The sequence below is a fragment of the Alligator mississippiensis genome, chromosome 12 (genome assembly GCF_030867095.1).
Source record: "Alligator mississippiensis isolate rAllMis1 chromosome 12, rAllMis1, whole genome shotgun sequence".
Taxonomy (NCBI): Eukaryota; Metazoa; Chordata; order Crocodylia; family Alligatoridae; genus Alligator; species Alligator mississippiensis.
The window spans coordinates 6,487,434-6,492,963 of record NC_081835.1 but is presented as its reverse complement, the minus strand read 5'-3'; positions in this window follow the sequence as shown (position 1 = coordinate 6,492,963).

The following is a 5,530-nucleotide window of genomic DNA, read 5'->3' as shown; positions in this document are numbered from 1 at the left end:
TTCACCACTTGTTTCTGGAGGAGGAAAGCCAAATGCAGTGATGAAAAATCCAGTGGTATAAAACTATTAAATGTGTGCACGCACATGTGCGCTTCAGTGCTGGGAAACACAAACAGCATCAAAAGTCTTAGCCCCAAGTGACTCGCAGGGGGATTTGGCAATAGAGCCGAGCGTCTGTGTTGTTGGAAGACATACTGGCTGCTCTTGTTCAAATGCCTCAGTACGGTGGCCCATTGAATAAAACGTGGACTCTCCCCTTTCTGCAGCACAAGTGGCATCTAGAGGGTGGAGTACAATGCTCATTGTGGAATTAGACAGAGAGATGTGTTGGCACAGGCTACCAGACAACATAGAATACAGATCCCAATATTTGTGTAGAAAAAAAAATTAATTAAAAAAGTTCTGGGATCCATGCAGGGGGCTTCTGTGTTTATTGCTATTTGTGACCATCATCTAGTGTTAACACTGTTTAACTGTGTTAACAGTTAAACAGTGTTAACACTAAGTTAAACACTAAGTAAAACACTAAGTTAAACAGTGTTAACACTGTGTTAACACTATTTGTGACCATCATCCAGTGTTAACACTGGCAAACCACCGTCGCTGCAACCCCTCTAGCTAGCTTGACGCTAAGCCTGGCGGGTGTTGGAGGGATTTGCACCCTCCACTCTTTGGATAATTTGACTTGAGGTTTTTAAGGGGTGCGGGATCTGAAACTGGGCCTCATGCAAACACCTTACATTGACTTCATTGAGCTTTGATCTCTGGGGAGGGGAAGGAAAATTGAGGAGTATTAGAGGTGACCTTCAAAGGGGCAGAGTAGGAAAGGGAAAGAATTACCATAATTAATAGTATAAGGAAAATAGCTAGTTGCTCTCCCTTCCTGGGCACACAATAATTTGATCTCTCTCACTATTGCCTCTTACTTCTATGCAAACAGAAGCCATTCATCCAACTCCTCTCCCTAGCGCATAGGGATGGAAACAGAGCCGATTCCCAGTCCCCGGGAAATCATGGGATATTTGTCATCCAACAGGCTTATGGGGAGGAAATTCTCACCTTTGAATCAATTGCCACATCTGAAGGTGTTCACTTCCTTTGAATGCCACTCATTCTACCTTGCATGGCTGAAATAGCCTGGAAAATAAGACATGTGCCCAGATGAACAAGTGCTATCATTTTTTTTTTTAAATGAGGACCACCACTTCATGCCTCTCCAAAGCTCACTGAAAAGAACAGAAGTCTTTCCATGAATTTCAGTGGACTTTGGTGGACTTTTTATCCAAACATGCCAGGTCCCCATCTTTCTGTAGACTTCTATTCAAGACTCATTACCTCTACAATGTGCGGCCAGTACAAAAGCCATTTTTTCCTTTCAGTTTTATAAACAAGGCTCAATCTCTCGACTTCGAGTGCATTTGATTCCTATTATCGGTTTAATGGAGTTTTAAGTTCCTTGAGATATTGGCTTGACTGCATATTGTACCCAAATCTGCCTTGGAGGTTCAAAATCATACTATTACTATGGTTTTGTGACATCTACTATTCCCTGAACTATTTTTCCTACTCTTGTTCATATACTTCTGCTCGCACATTACAGCTTGATCTCCATCGGTATGATGTGTGCACCTGAATTAGTGGTCCAGAGGCACTATCAGGAGACCATACCTTAGCAAAAAAATCCAGGCTATCCTTATAGATGCAATACTACCATCTAAACTTAAGCATCTGTTATTGATATTTCAGTTCACAGTTATTTTGTATATAAAAACAGATGATGAAGATGCATGCTATGAATCTTTTTGGATCTAGTAAAGCATACTTAGCTTTCCATGAAGTGAATTGTAATAATATGCTTTTCTCCCCCCATTTTGCTGGCATAACCTGGTGCAACTAATAAAAGAACAGTGTTAGAGTATGATGACTTCTCTAGAAATAACTGTGATAACTGAGACAGCCTCCTTCCAAGTCCCTAACAAAACACTTAGGCTGATGAAATTCCAGAGGTGCTTAAAATACCAATATTACCCTTAACTAATTGCATAACACTAACCTGCTCAACACAAGGATCTGAATTAATTACTGTGTTTAATTTTCTGACAGCTAATACATTTTCATCAGATATGTTCTCCAGGTAGACTTGTCCTTTCATGAGTGTATTCTCCATACAGATCACTCCATCCTCTCTCAGCAAGTGGTTCTCCAGGACAAAATTGTAGTAGTTAGCAGGCTCTCTTTGATCAGCATCAATAAAAACTGTATCAAAGTGTTTGCCCACAGCATGTAACCCTGGAAAGATAGCGTCAAAGAAAACAGTATTGTTTACATGCAGGTTGAGCATCTTGTACAATAAAGCATCCTACACATGAAACTCAGGAAAACACAGAGCAGAAAACATGTTTTTAAAGCAGCATTGTTAATTGAAGGTCACTTCTGGTTGAAAACAATTTGCTTCACACCAAACAAGATTGAACTGGGTGGGATACTTCTGTATACAGATTCTCTTGGATATTTGACTGTCTGCTTACCCGAGAGAGGTCAAGCACTTTGGTCACCCACCAAAACCAGTGCCTAGAGCCAAGTGAACCACTCAGGGTAGAGTATTTTCACACCCCATAAAAGGCCAAATATCTTACACTGCTCTAAAATAAATCGGTACATCTTCACTAAGGAGGGCTTCTGCATTTATATTCAGTACATTTCAAAAGGGGAGTGCAACAGTTGTATATAAGGTAAACATTTCAGATTTCCTTTGTGTTGTTCTAACTTTATTCCTATTGAAATCAAATGGCAGTTTTACCATGGACTTCAAGGGTAGCAGAGGAAGGCCAGGCTGAATGCTTTTGAAAAATCCCACTTACAACTTATGTGCACTACCATGAAAAGAGAGCTTTTTTTGCTTTTTTTTTTTTAAACAACCTCTTTTTTTTTTCAAAAATATTTTTAAAAAATGTATGAAACAAAGGAATACCTCAACTCAACCCCAAAGACTTCAATCCCTTACCATAATCTGAAGAGCTGGTAACTAGCTTTTTCTTCTATGTATGTGCAGAATATTGTACACTCACCATGTGAGTTTGTGTAAAGAGGCAAAACTCAAGAGATTGCTACTGGGATGACAAGCTTTTTGCTAGCCAATTTGGTCCGTGTCAGCAGGGCTCAAAAGTTGTCATAAACTTAATGCGGTCTTGTGCCTCAAGTGAGAGCAGTTGGCTGCCTCAGTTTCATTTATGGCATCTTCCTAAGGGACTTTTGTCAATGACTTTTGGACGGCAGGGAGGAATTGTGCTGCCACGGAGCCTAAAAGACGAGCAAAGGTGCACAGGGAAAGGGCTCTGGTTTTTCTAGTAGCACCCCAAGACCTTGAGGAATTCCTGGGTTTTAGGAAGCAATCCTGTCACTTCCAGTGGTGAGCAAATCCCTCTGCCTTCCAACAAGAACCCAGGAGGAAACTCAGAGGCTGCAAGAACTGGTCAGATGATCACTCCACTGAACTTCTGTTGCTTTGCATTACAGCAGAAATGCATATAGAGTCCAAGAGAATTAAATCAAGAGGGGGGAAAGGGGGGAAACAGAGATAGGACACCCTTAGACATTATGTGGAAATTTAAGAATGAAGCAGCTGTATCGCATATAAGCTCTCATCAAGATACGGTACTATGCTAGAAGACTGGAGAGGCACAAATGCTATATCCATCTGTAAAACAAAAGGAAGAAGTATGATCTTGGGAACAGGCTCGTGAGCCTTACACTCCAAGTACTAGGAGGATGGTTGAAATATTAATTAATGATGGAATTATAACATGCATAAAAATGGGTCAGGAGAGAGGCTAAAGACGCACAGCTTCTATGAAGGCAATGATTTATTTTTTTTTTTGGTAGATTAGAAAAACGTCTTTGGACAGCTCAGCAAAGCAGAGGATGAAAGAGAACTGGCTGCTCTGATCTATTTGCATCCTCAAAAACATGGAGCACCTTTCCTCCAAGTAAGCTGCTGAACACCAGGTAAAAGGTGTTGATGGATGACCAGGTGGGTGGCTTTGCGCTCCCCTGACAGTGGCTGATGCCCCTGTTGCTCAAGAGACATCTCTGGAACATTTCAAAGTCCATCTGGGATCATTTAACTAAAGCAGCATGTGTTTCTGTTGAGCAACATTTCATCCACCCGTCTGTGGCAGATTTAAATGCTCTCAAGAGTAGACATTCAGAGTGAGAGGAGACAAATAATGATGTTTTCCTGGATGGATTGTTTCTGCTATGTCTCTTAACAGCACTTTGCACATCCAGCTTTTTCTTTGTGTGCTGAAGCTTTGGGCATGATGAAGGAAGAGTGATCCTTCCTTGATGTATGAAAGGAAGAGCTAACTGCAGTAACAAGTAGCTCTGGTGTATGAAGACCTCATTTATCCTTGGGGAATGTGAAGTAACCTCTATGCAGAGGTTACTGGAGATCATTTTAATGAGGTGATTAGGAGCACAGAGCTTGTCTTTATAGCAAAGAAGCATAGGGCATGAGATGACCAGGATGTGAACAGATAGGCTGAGAAAGTTCACGGCATAGCAGTCCAGTGAGAGGTCAGAAAGCTGAGCTTCACTCTTAGCATGGATCCACTGATTTGGTGGAAAAGCTTCAGGAGGCTTGGAAAAGCTAAACGATTTTGTTAGAGCATCTCAATTTGCCAAAGCTTGTCACTCGGTAACCCAATGGTCAAGGCTCTGCATCTAGGACTTCTTCGTTCCTTTGTCCACTCATGCCTATCATGGCCATCATGTTGGATGACCGAAAAACGTGCTTCCTCCTCCACCGGTTCCTCAACTCTTGCAGTCAGCCTAAGCACTTCCATCCCCAAGAATTTGGTGCTCTGAAGACCCTCATCCCAACTACATGCCTTGTATCTGGTGGTGCTCTTTGTTTCCCATGAAATACTGGGACCTCTAATCAGAAGTTTGGGGTCTGTGTTGTGAAGGGAGGATCCTGTCATCCCTAAGGACACATCTAGGGGACTCTCTTTATGTCTGTAGGTGGAGATGGTTCTTGACCTGTAAGAGGAAGCCATGAAATTCCTTCAGTCCCAGCATTGCCCACAAAATTAGGAGTTCAGAAGCTGGAGGTAAAGGTGCATGGATGGACACCTAGTTTGTCATGTCCTGTTAGCAGGCCCCGGGCACACATGAAGCCTTCTGATTTCTCTCTTTGGCCTGCTCCACACACCGGCGAGAAGTATCCATGCACAAGGAAGGAGCCCCAGGGGTAGCCCTGTAGAGTATTAGAAATACTGGCACCCTAAAAAGAGAAGATAGGGGAGAAGGGAGAATTATGCTCGCTGCTAAACCCACAAAAGAGGGAGGGCTGGATCATCTCTCCATTGGCAGAGAACTGGAACATCCTTTACCACAGAAGCATCATACATGTAATAAATGGCAAGAAAAACTGTCTTCACCCAGGGATAACCTGGCTACAGTTTATGCTTTTACTTGCAGCAAATCCCTACTTCCTTAATAAAATCATATTGCTGTGTTGTACGTAGAA